This window comes from Haemaphysalis longicornis, unplaced genomic scaffold, assembly GCF_048455015.1.
Source record: "Haemaphysalis longicornis isolate Haplotype H1 unplaced genomic scaffold, Haemaphysalis longicornis Haplotype H1 scaffold_4, whole genome shotgun sequence".
In the NCBI taxonomy this organism is placed as follows: Eukaryota; Metazoa; Arthropoda; class Arachnida; order Ixodida; family Ixodidae; genus Haemaphysalis; species Haemaphysalis longicornis.
The window spans coordinates 127,399,146-127,412,643 of record NW_027526361.1 but is presented as its reverse complement, the minus strand read 5'-3'; the positions used below and the strand labels follow the sequence as shown (position 1 = coordinate 127,412,643).

The 13,498-nt window shown below is 42.3% G+C and overlaps 1 long non-coding RNA gene across 2 annotated transcripts; it reads left to right on the top strand.

Annotated features, from left to right (window-relative positions):
* Positions 1–1,391: 1,391 nt before the first annotated feature.
* Positions 1,392–8,280, top strand: LOC144179370 (uncharacterized). Of its 2 annotated transcripts, none has more exons than XR_013324210.1 (4): positions 1,392–3,540; positions 5,058–5,203; positions 5,290–5,412; positions 6,453–8,280. It is a non-coding gene; the product is annotated as an uncharacterized LOC144179370 (long non-coding RNA). The 2 variants fall into 2 exon arrangements; XR_013324211.1 differs by having other exon boundaries at positions 4,693–5,203.
* Positions 8,281–13,498: the final 5,218 nt, after the last annotated feature.

Genomic DNA, 13,498 nt, shown 5'->3' with positions numbered 1-13,498 from the left:
ATTCTCGTGTGATCAGGCCCTGTCATCGCACGTGCTGACCAGCGTGCTTTTAGGAGCATGTGTCCACCAGCCAGTAGCCAGGGTGTAATCGTTTGCTCGCACATTATTGGGCCGCTAGCTTATAAGTAATCTGAAAAATCGGAATGCTTCAGGTATTCTTCAAAGAATGCTCGATGGAACACTGCCACGAAGGATTACGAAACGCAATGGTCACCGTCCTCAGCTGGGTCATCCAAAGAAAATTCAGACCCAGTGGCGAGCATCATGAACTCTATACGCCAACGCAACAGGTTTCTCTCACAAGGCACCTAAATTGCAGTTCAGTGGGTCTTCCAAGAGTATCGAGACAATTTCGGTACGTACCTAAGGGCAGCGTGACCACTGTCGTCTAGCTGGAAGTACCGCGACAGGCTGCTGTAATAGTGTAGTGGTTTTCATGCATGTCATGGTGACATTAACTTGTCTTTCGAAGATTTTTTCACGATGTAGGCTGCACAAATGTGTTTCCTGTGCCCTAACGTTATTATCACTTCGAAGAGAGCAGGAGGGGTCATTCGACGCACCTTGTACATAACACGCGTTTTGAACTATCTAGTGTATGCTTGGTGAGGGAGCCAGTCAAAAATTATGAGCAGCCTACAGACAGCTCAACGCAACAACTCCTTTTCGTAAACTACACCACGTACCGGCCGTCAGCATGGATGCTCTTAGAACACAGGAATCCTCGCAGTAGTTTTGCAGGAGTTCCAGCCCGTGTACTAAAGAAGGAAAATTCTAGTTTACGTAAGCCTTTCTTCCGAAGCAGTTAATGTGAAAGCATTGTTGTTGATTGTCGAACGGATTTCCGGAAAAGAAAGCGCCCTTGTTTAACAGCTGCTGTTGATCTAAACGGTCCTGTTCCGATCACACTATACACTGCAGCAAATAAATTTGTGAAACAATTTGTGAAACAACCGCGTTCATTCTATGCACCGCCATGATGGGGCTTTTCCGCGACATGGCGCCAGTGGTACGCGTGATTCTTTTTAACATCACGTTTATCGTCCTCCCGTTGTAATTTTTTTCTGGCTACTTGACACAAAGCTTTAACCAAAGGCCTTTGTCAGCCCTACTGACACGCTTTTGTTGGTAACCTGCATTGCCACTCACATTATTCGTTCTTGTCATATCACCATGCAGAGCGTATTTTCCGCAATACTGAGTACATGTCTAGAAAAACAATTTCTACATCGAAGGCCACAACCTTTTCGCCGGGTTGACCTTCAATTCACTGTAATCACCATAACCGAGTGATACAGGGGTTTCGTTCTTGTCTCACATTGCACTCTTAATCTGGTTCCATATATGTTCCAGTTAAAAAGGGTGATCCATATATTTTATGTGGATCCGAACGAAAGAATAACTGGAACGAGGCATATAGGTGGATCTTATCTGGAACCGTCAGCTTGTTTTCTTTATGTTCGTGGTTTTTATATGGAACCGAAGAAATGGGGTCATGCGAATGTCGGCGGTTCCGGTTACTGTTCCACTTATGTCCCAGTAAACGGTTGGGGAGAGTGCGTTTGTATATTTTTTGCTCGTGTCTTGTTCCACATAACTCGTGCACGGCAGTGAAGTATGCACTCTTTCATGTATCAACTGGAACAATGAACCGCATATATATTAGGTGCTTCTTGACCCAAGATGCACGGGCGCGTTTAATATACACGCTCACACCGCACATAAAATTTAATGAACTTCGCCGACATCTATGATACTGTCTTGCAGCAGTTATTATCATAATACGGCTAAGCTGTAGTTTTAGTGAAGTCCTTTGACAGAAAACGAAATCCCACTTTTTTGTCAACGCCGTACAAAGCATTAAATGTCGAGAGGAGGATATCTTAGGCAAAAGAAGAAATTGCAGGAACCCATTTCTAGGTGTTCTGCGGCACCCAAACCGCTTTCGTGAACATCGTCTTTTTCTAATTTGAGGCGTCAAGTACAAAATCACCAGTGACTTCAATTTGAGAAGGACTAAACGTCTTCCCTTTCCCCATAAGCCGTTCGGGCAAAGCCATAGCTGCTATAGCGCTGAAGAATTCGGGGTGCTTTTGTGAACATCTTCATTATGAAATACTTGTTGAGGCCATTACATTTTATGCATTTGGTTTACAAAGCGTCGCAGAAACGGCAGTTTTTGTTCAACACTCAGTCATCATCTCGCTGTGGTGTAGTACGCGCTCAATGGTACTTAGTCCACGTTACTTATGTTGTGATGGGGTACATACATAATGGTAACCGACTGCGTCACATTTTACACCACACACATCATGCTACGCATGCAGCTATATGCTTAGAAGTTAATTTTTGTATCTTGTCTCGTCCCGGCTAGTAATTTTCACAAGCAAAAACGAAAGCCTCTTTGCAGGAGGAGAATGACACGAAACCCGGAGAACTAAATCTACCCCGCGGCATCTGCCTTACATTCTATATATTTATATTGAAATGGCATTCTTATTTCAAATTATGCATTGCAGTATCGCGAAAATTCGCAGTGTTACCCTAATGTTGTTACTTGCCGTAGTAATTCAAGTTCACCGAATGACCTGCCCTCTCCTCCTGGTCCCCCCGTTGCTCTTTTCCTGCACTATTGGTGTTCATGAAGAAAAATTGCTGGAAAACGGGCAGATGTATTATTACTCGCTAATTAGCGCGTAATCACACTGGATTCACTATCCGGAAGTAGTTTTCTATAACGTGGGTATCAAAGAGCGCCGAAGTATATATTATTGGTATTGGAAAGACTTGTCAAGAGAACGCAGTCAATAAAGAAGCGGCGTTTTGTTTTCAGTGCAAAGAAAGAAATAAAGCTGTCATCAAAGTTTATGCACACATACCGCACGCGCTCACGGACCGCGGAGAGAAACTTTAGCCCGACTAACGTGTTAAATTGGCTATTATCTGAGCTCTTTGTTCCAGCCTCAGAGAAGCGTAGACGTCCGCTTAGAGGCCTACTCCCATTTTCCGAAGCAAATATAAGCGACCAAGGGTGCCGAGCTTGTGATCTCTTCCGCGGACTGGTCACTGGTCACGGCGTGCATCGCCAAAGGCACGGAGGAAGAAAAAGTTCGCCGAAACGATTACGAAACGACCGCCACTTCAGTGCGCCATGCCGTGCGCATGCGTTGACAGCATGGAGGAAAGAATACAAGGCAGCGCCGCTTGCGTTGATGCATGGTATAGTGGGACGGCAACGGGTACAACGACGATGAGGGAAAAACGGGACTGCGTGAACACTTTTAACGACAGCAGCGCCCCTACGTCTCAACGTTTACGGAAGCTAGTTTTTGTTCGTCCGCATGCAGCGCCACCAGTGGACTTCTATAGCGGTTTTCTCGATTGCTCGCGTTATGCGCCTGATGTACTAAATGAACTGTCGGTCAGACTGGCGGGAACGGTTACCAGTTTGGTTGTGGCGTGAAACTGCGGATTTCTTCATGTCCTCGGGCTGTATTTACTGTTCGACGAAGTGAAGTTTTGCCGGGAGGCGCAAAAAAGGTCAGTGCTGCTTATTTATGTTCTGGTAACGGTTGTTGTTCTTTCACTTGTTCATCACTGCGTCCGATAAACGTGCCGCTCCGCTTCCTGTTCGATGCGAGAAACGTTTGCGGCCGTTATTCACTTTTAAGCTTGTGTGTTGTGGGTTGGAGTCGGCTTGACATTTCTGACTGCGTACGTTAGCTAGTACTATTTAGAAAGTGGCTGGTGCGCGCATTTCTCGAGTCTGCATGTCCCCTTATGGTGTGGTGTTGCTTAGTTGTATATTGACGGTTGCTGTACCTGTCAGCCGTACTGAATCTTCTCGGGTTAGTCGCACGCTAGTGTCTCACGCGCACACACTGCACAACATGTTTGTCGGAGCGTCTGTCTTTAGACTTATCGGTATTTTCAAACTTCCGTGTTAATTGCGTTGTGTTGGTCTTCTGAGAGCCATAAATTTACTGTGCTAATCACGCTATTCCGCCTAATGTTGATGTGCGTTCAAGGCGTTGGCGGCAGCACTGCTTACGTTTATCTGTGCTGTGTGTGTAGTTGTTCCTTGTTTCTTCCAATGCCTTCGATGAATTCAGATGGTCTATTTACACTAGTAAACGTTAGTTGGCTCCCTGACGTGTAGTGAAATGCAAGGTAAATGTGTTGTCTGAGCAGTAGCGTTGTAACAAAACGTTCCTTTTGTGGAGGGGAAGGCAAGTGGAAACACGCAGAAAGTGTGGTGCCGTTTCTATGCTGTCAATGTCAGTGGTAACCTGAGACCTCGGAATAATTACCCATAAAACTCACGTGTGGACTATTAGAAGTTTTAACGTCTCAAAGTAAGTTTAAAAATTATCCATTCCTGCCATTTTATGCTATCAATGTCAGTGGCAGCTCGAGAGTTGGAATAATTTTCAAAACGCTCGGGTGCAAAGTTGTTGCATCATGATGTGCACCAAACATTAATCAATTTCTGTTCTCCTTTGAACGTAGAAATTATACTGCAAAAGCAGATTGCTACATTATGTATTCATACTCTATGACCTGTTCAGAAAGAGTATATGGCTGACTGTGGAGACATTTGGCCCCCACTGATAGGTTGTGACAAATGTTTTTGTTCCTCTGCAAAAAAAAAATGAAAACAAATTATTTCCTTTCATTACTGCTCCTGCGAAGTCATGGCTGTGGCATTCACTGGCTGAAGACATCTTTGGCATGCTGAAGGGTCGTCGGATAGAGTGTGGCGGATTATTAATGCCCTGTGGAGCTCATAAGCCACAAAAGAGTACTTTTTAAGTTGTGCATATTGTGCAGATATTCACCAGTTCGCATAGACCAAGGACAGGTGAGCTTTAAAGTATGTTCAAATATTTTCATATCTCAAATGGTTTAGCAAGGAAAGATTACCAGGGCTTCCGCTGTAAAAAAGACATTCTACTTTCGTGGAACGAATCAGACATTGTTAAATATTTTCTCGTGCTCCCTGTGTAAAGCAAGGCATAAATTTATTCTCTGATATTTTTGTACTGTTTATTTTCTAGGCAATAGGGCGACGATAGACCTAAAACAGTGGTACAAGGAATGCATATGGCCATTTTAATTGTATTTGGACCCCTTCTTGGAAGTGTATCATCAGAAGGCAACACATGAAAGCTCTTGCACGGGATGAAATCATTGCATTCTACAAGTAAGTACCCACTGCCATTTTTGGGTCTTTCATGGCGCGTTTTTAGGTAGTTTCTTTATAACTAATGGTTTGAAACTTATTTTCAGTGACAGCTTGGCCTGTGGCTCAAGGTGACAGTAGGAGCTTTTCGGAACACGTTAGCGAAACGTTCCTGGAAGTGCACGTTGAGACGGCCCTGGCATAAACACCCGGGTCTTAATTTTGGTTGGGTAAGCTGGCATTTTGTTTTTGCGAGACCCAATTTCTGGGTCTGTTCGTCCTAACAAAATCTCAGCGTTAAGAAGTTATCGTGAATGCCAATATTGGCCATTGTGTTCACATTCCGCCTATTACGGATGCTCCAACAGTGGCCAAAAAAAAACCACTATTTTGTATTTTAGTTTTCTAAATATTTAGCTTTTAATCCTTGAGAGTTGTGATTTGCCAGCACCACGGACACGCCCAACGTGGTTGCTGCTACAACAGTACGGTGGCAACTGAAGATTTAAATGTCCCGCTTTTAATAGGCCCGTAGCACCAATAATACTCCCAAATACAGGCGTAGCATGAGTAATGCTTGCATTGGATTTTGACAGTTGGTTAAATAAGGGGTAATTTTTTTAAAGGGAATTGTTTAGAGCACAGAAAGTGACGTCTGCAAGAAAATGTGCTATAGTAGCGATTTATAAGAAAATTGTGCAACAGCCTAGTTCAGCATTAGTCAGCTCAACTTCTGCCTCATACCACTACGAACCATGGAGATAATACATATCGAGAGGGAAATATTTTAGGGGGAACTAATTCAAAAAAAAAATTTGCCACAGTGCGATATTTATGACTTCTATGACTGGCCATTTATTTCTTTGTGGTAGAAACATCGTTTAGCTGTAAGTTATAATAAGCCAGTTTCACTACAGCATTCTAGGGAGCACATTATACAGTACAGAGAACATTTTTTGCAGAGAGAAGGTGTGTAAAATATAATGCCGAAAGGTGATTATAATTTGATTAATAAACGAAACCTCTCAAGGATAAAAAAAAAACTTATATTCAGGATACCGAGGCAGCAAAGTTGGATACTTTCCAGAATCAGGGCAATTTCATTGATTGTCTGTGGTGATATTTTTTAGCGCACTTTCACCTTTAGCAGCACTCCCAGAAAAAACCCAAGAAATCACTGATTTTAAATCAATTACTGTGTTATGAAAGGGACTAAGCAACTCACTCATTTAAAGCAACCATGTAACAAAATTTTCTTGTTTCCTTGAAGGTACATGAGGTGAGCAGTAAGTCTTCTCGAGGCCCGGTTATTCTGAGAAGGGACTGGCGGCATCAATATTGCCCGCAAGAAACACATCACGGATTCGACGCCTGCATTGTCACTTCAGGATGTGGTCATCCTCTTCGCCGCATATGTCATCTTTTTCATCGTGTCATCATGTTCATATGGTTGTGTGCCTTTGGAGAGTTCTTGGGACTTTTGCAGGGAGTTCTTGGAAAGCATGAGAAGTTTGCCAGTGGCCTGGTGTCATTTAAGTTGGAGTCTCTGTTGAAATACTTGAAGTGTTCAGCTCTACTTGGGATTTTAAATTATTGGTAGAGGTTAAAGTATCTCTTGAAAAGCATGATGGAGGTCAGATGAAAGGCATGAAGGGGGTGAAATCAGATGAAGAGGTTTAAGTTACTGGCACATGCAAGTTTCATGTCAACTGAACACTGAAGTCGTGCCTTATTTTTCATCATTGGCACAATGCGCAGACTGGATTTGAATCTATAGTGGGTGTTAATTTAGTTCATGGCACCGCATTGTGACGTCCTTATTATTCAAGTGTAGCTCATGAGATTTTTTTCATGGCAGTGCTGCTGCTGATGCAAAAGTGACAGTGATTATTTACGCAGATGGCTTCCGCCTTAATTGATAAATTTTAGTACCGGATATGAGCTGACACCCATGACCTAGAAGAATTGAAAATGTGCGTATTTGGCTTGAACAAGTTTTCTTCTTTGAACAAAGCTGCATTTCTTGCTTGGCAGAAGCAGGGCTTTGGTCACAATTACACTGATAGCAAGACGGGAGGGTTTTTATAGCACGCAACTGTGAATTTCACCTAAGGTAAAATGTTGAGGCTGGAAAAAATGCTTTCAAGTCTGCTTTGTAAAACTGGTCACCTGTATGATTCAACGCTGGCTTGTTTGCTTCTTAAGGATGTCTGACTTGTTGCCGCTTGAATTGATTACGTATATAATTAGTTTGCATGTTAAATTTTAATCTGTGTAACATGCATCCAGCTACCTGGTTTGCAAAATTATATAAGATTCACGCTGGGTTTTGTGAGATTTCTTGGGATGAATTATTTTAAACAACCACAAATTGTTTGGGCAAGTAACGTGCCTTAAGTCAGGCCTTTTTAGGACGCTCATAAAGTCTATTTTGCCTACAAATAGCTTGATGTTACACTTACGTCTGGTGTCAGGAAACTACTATCTTTAATAATCATGTTCTAATGGTGGCATACTGCCACATGTGACCTCTCGTGTCAAAATGTTTTATCGTTAATCTTGGCTCGAGCGTTGTTTTCCTAAACTCTTGCACTGCACTGTTGTAGGCTTGTGATAATGCAACCGTGTATGACTTGTTTTTAGGCCTTTCCCTACAATTTAATAGCAAACTGCATTTTCCCAAACAGTTATACGTAAACATAGTATGGCAAGCGCAATGAGTCATTCCGCCTTTTAATTACCTTGGTTTATCTGATCAGACAGCGTATTTGATGCTCACTGTTGTATAATGTCTGTGTCAGTGCCGCGGTAGACGCACACGTCTATTTATTTGTGAAGCAGTTGCCCCTAATACCGTCTTTATTAACCATGTTTTTGAGTAAAGGTGAATATGTGAAAATGCCACTTGGAGCCTAGTGTTATCGTTATGGTATTTATTCCTTGTACGTTGGTCATTTTCTGTGTCATTTAAAATAAACAGCTATTCAAATCTGAAATGTATGCATACTAACACCCAATAAAGTCGTATAGTATATTGAGAAGCAGTGTATGAGTCATAATAGTTGGTTTCGTGCGTATTTTAATGCAAGTATATTGTTTCTTTTACATGCAGCTGAAAGTCAGAAGAGGATTCTGCGGGTGAAGCCAAAGACTGTGACGTTCTAGGTGCCTCAGACCAACTTTTATATAGAACTGTGCTCCGATAGGCAACTGTTGGGAACTGTCAGGGACCACACTGCTCCCGTGGTTTCTGCTTTCCAATTGTTGGTATCACTGCGGGTCATACATCAAGGCTGTGTTAAAATGGTGCTTGCGGTTTCCTGCTGATACCAATGCATCCGCCAGCCTGGCATATGACCTCGGTGTATACCGACAGGAAAGCAGAAATATTGGAAAAGTGGAGTCCCATAGACAGCTTCCCAATGCCTATAGGAACACCGTTTTATATAAACAGCTGGCCTGAAGGTACCTGGAACGGCGCACCGGATAAATTCCATAATCATTTTACATGGATCTATGTTCCAGTAACTTAAACTACCCTTTTATTTGGAACAGTGATCCGCATACTTTTATTTGGAACACCGATCCACATAATTTAGTTGCAAAAATATGTGAGGCACTGTTCCACTTAATTTTCAGGATATGTGGAACACGGTTCCAAATATATAACTGGAACTTTTTTGCAAAAAAGTTCCAGTTACTAAGTGGATCTTACGTGGAACCAGATTAAGAGTGTGTGGAGGACCAAATTTTGAAGCCAGCTTAGCGCAACAGTCAGTCGATTTCATTTTCACATAATTCAGTTACTTCAATTATATGAACTTCCCCGAGACTCAAACAGCAACTTTTTTATAGCAGCTTCCCTGAGAGATGTTGGAATGATGAACGAAGGAAAAGACAGTGCAAAAAAAGCAGAGAGGCTAACCAGATGAGAGCTTGGTTGGCAACTCCACACATGGGAGATAGAAAAGGATGGATTAAAACATTAAGAAAGGGCGTTTATAGGGGGGGGGGGGCGGAGATTTAGGATCTAGAAACTAAACAGCAAAAAAAGGGACAAAGACCTAAGACCTACAACACAACAGTTAAACTGCCGAAATGGGCGAGAAAAGAGGCTGCACACTCATAAGGTCCTCCAATAGTTTTGACAAGCCTGTGATTTTTACAAAACGAGGTAAAACTGTCATATTCTTTTGAAACTATGGCGAGCAACGCCTGTGACACAATGTCGTCTGTTCAGTAAACGGCGTGTTGTGGAGCTTGGAGAGACGTGTTTGATAGCGCTGCCTCTGCGTTGGCACCGGGCACAGTGAGGCAAGAGGTTTCTTTCTGTATTTTAAGTGTAGCGCCTGAGTTCTGTCCGGTCATTCAGAGGATCCACCGACAGGTTTTTGTGCTTTGAGCTGTCGTTCATATTTTAGGTGCCATGCCTTTGTGACCCTGTGTGCCATACGCCGGCGGCATTTTGTGTAGCATGGATACCCAATTTTCCAACAACGTAATAAGCAAAGCTGTCGGTTTATTAACGACTGCTTATGCAATTTATCAAAACGGTTTGTTGTTTTGCACACATGTAGTAACGCTAATTTTTAATAGGACATCACCCAGCAGATTCCACAGAATGCTACCTCGCTGAAGAACTCGCCCTTAAAATCTCGCTAACAAAAGTTTCTCGGGACTGTGTAGACTATCACCTGTGTCAACGTCACGTGACTGTGGGCGTATCAATACTTATTTTTTGTGTTGTAAACCCACTTTGCATTCAAAAGTTATAACACGGTGGAAAGATGACCAGAATCTTCACGGCAACGCATCGTTTACATAGTATTTTTATGCGAGGTTATATCCGAGAAGCTCCCTTTGTTCCAGTAATCGCCGCATAGCGTGAGAAACATCGGCGTTGGAAACTTCCAGTCTACGCAGTGGAATCGCAGTGGCATTAGAGATGACAGAAAGGGTGTCGGAAACTGGTACTTCGGAAAAGTTTGTTTTGAGGATTTAACACATCAAATTGTCGGAGACGTGCGCGCTTACTTCGGCATATTCAGCGGATTTTAAACCCGCCTCCGCGAACAATACAAAGGTGCTGTTTAGAGGTGCCGCAGGACTAATGCTCTGAAGACGTGAACACGTATTTTCCGTCCATTTTAACGTGAGGAAAGTGACTTTGAAAACCCCGTTTCACGCACTCAAAGATTTTCCGAAATGCTTACGATCTGCATCACTGCCTCGGATATCGCTAAAGCTATTGCAAAACAAAATCTAGTGCAACGTTGTATAACGTTGTGCTCAAGGACACAAAACAGTTACAGATAAAATACTTAAATGTATGCGAACGCTTTACAGCAAACAATCGGACGTAAAAGACAGACGATCAAAGACGGTACTATTCCGTCTGGCTGGAAGCTAAAAAGCATATCTCTAATATTTAATGCGGGTAATTGGTCAGATCCTTCAAATTATCCCCAATGCGTTTAACTTCTATTCTTCGTAAGTTTCTCGAGCACATAATTTCTTTGAGCGTGGCAATCCATCTTAAAAGCAACTCCTTCTTTTTAAGAACCAACATGGCTTTCACTCAGGTTTTTCCTTGGAATCACTTGTCCAGTTTACTACATACCTTCACTTAAACTTCGACTCTCCATTTCAAACCGACGACATCTCCCTATATTCTTTGAAGGCGTTTGGTGGAGTTCTTTATTAGTGACTTCTGTTTCATTCCGCTTCAACTTTCATTCCTTAATCTCGAACCGCTCATACTGTTACGGCTACATTCCTTTCTGACAAATCGATCCCAATACACATTTATCAGAGGTCACCGTTCTTCGACTGCAAATGTCACAAAATGTTCCGACAAACCGAAGCTAACAGTTTAGCTGTATAACTTTGATTACTTAGGGAATTAGGTCAACGTCTTTCCTGCAAGTTTTAAGGAAACCAAAACAAAACAATGCATCAATAGGTAGAGTTGCCAGCGTTGAACTGCATTTTTGATTTTCTGTGCGTTCTTCTGACGACCGTAGTTTTAAGCTATGAGTCTAAGCCCGCTTATTTAAAGTAAGCGGTAACGCCAAGATAAGCAGCCATGCCACAATCACTCATCAGTTTTCGCTTGAGGTACTCGCGCGAAAGAAGCGGCGCCCCTGTTTTTTCCTTTAGTATGCTTCATTGTCAGGAAGGCGGTCTTGTATATAAATGCGTATTGCAGTAAGTTTGGGTTGAAGGAAGGATGATGCGATTTCCGCTCCGAAGGACTGGAATCATTGCTTGAGAATAAATTAGCTTGTTTTATTTGTTTGTGATACCCAAGCCGCTGAGGGAACTGTTCCGCAAGCCTTCGAGAGATTGCCAAAAGACGGACGCACTCTTGAGTCTGCCAAAACGCGACGCCCACCGAAATTAAAGCTTTGGAACCGCCAGGCGCACCGAAGCGGACTTTGTATTTACCTCGACTGCCGTGAACTACAGCTTCAAAAGGCGTTGGGCTATGCTACCAGGAGATTTCTTTTCGGGAAAAAAAGGGCCATACTTTAATTAGCGCGCTTAGTTACCAGGTCTGCAGTTAATCCTTGGAGTCTCTGACTTTACGCCTTAAGTGCCAAGCGCTTTCACTTCTTGACCCTAGGGGCAGGTGCAAACACTTTGCCTCGGGTGCTTTGTTTCATCGTTTGTCACAAGCTACTGACTGAACCCTCGGCTTTCTTTCTCTTTGTGGCTGATGAGGTAGTGATAAAGGCAGCAGGTCATACAAATGGCTAACCTGATGAGCCAAAATGGGTTTATTATGCGGCACAGTTTGTAATTATACTATACATGTTGCTTATATACACTGTTTAGAACCATTATCACAAACCTGTCCAAAAAGACCTTGGCACAATTTTCTCGAAAACGCAAGTTTTAAATTGCGAAGAAGCCCTTCATATAATATACCACACTATTTACATTTCGTGAAAAGAAAAAGGTTTTTCTTTTAACATCAGTAATTTAGTTTGTCGTGCAAGAGTTCTTCAAAAGGATGCACACGTTTTGTTGCTGGTCTCTGTCCAACGCAGCTGATGCACTTGTGTATAAATGGGAATATCTAGAGCAGCCGCAAGCGCTCGGGCATAATAAATAACACCAAAAAGCCGTGCAAGGAGGCGGACAACATAAATGCTTAATTATGTATGTTGTAAGTACTGTTGTTATGATCTTTGGCGTTATACGCAAGCACGATCAAGTGCTTTATTATTACATTTGCTTTTCAAGTCCTCGAAAGGATGATATCTAAGAAAGACATTTTTGTATATTTTTCGTGCAACTCTTTTAATCTTGCCATTCCCTACTACATTTTGTATAATTGTAATAGTACATCCGAGTATTTCCTATATAGTTTGATTACGGAGTTCGAGGTTCCGTTGTGTTGTTTGTCCGATAACCAGCTTGTGTTCGATTGCCTGTTTGTGTAGCGAATTTAACCCTCAGTTGGTACACGACGTTATCTGTTCTCTTTCTGCCCTTATGAGCTTGTGTTCATGGCTTATCAGGTTTTAGAAATCCAATACACGTAAATATTTAAACTTTATTTATTTATTTATGTTATTTATTTATTTATTTATTTATTTATTTATTTATTTATTTATTTATTTATTTATTTATTTATTTATTTATTTATTTGCCGTACTTTCGGGGCGAAGAGGCACTAAAGAAATGGGGGAGTACATACCAATGACAACCAACAGCCGTAGTACATAAGTGCGAGTACATAGTGGTACTACTCACTTTAACAACTGCCGCGGTGGCTCAGTGGCTAAGGCGTTGTGCTGCTTAACACGTGGACGCGGGTGCGAATCCTAGCCGCGGCAGCCCCTGTTCTTATGGAGGCGGAAAGCAAAAACGCCCGTGCGTACGACCTTTGAGCGCACGTTAAAGATCTCCAGGTGGTCAAAATTAAACAAGAGCCCTACACTACGGCGTGCCTCATCGCCTGCCTTGCGTCGCCACGTTAAACTGTACAATCAATCAATCAATCAATCAATCAATCAATCAATCAATCAATCAATCAATCAATCAATCAATCAATCAATCAATTTAACAAATTAAGATTTCTTTGACAGTCTTACATTTGGAGTGTTCTGAGCGGGGAGCAGTGGAAGCGGAAAGGTGGTTTCAGTTCTTTGTATGAAAGAACCATTATGTAGGTTTGTCGGACAAGACGGAAAGCCAACTTTTTAACATGGTCTGGGCTGGATGAAACATATGCAGGCGGAAGCATTAGCTGTTAATTCACTTGAGTGATGTAGAAACAAAATTTTTAGAAAAGGCAAAGACGATGGT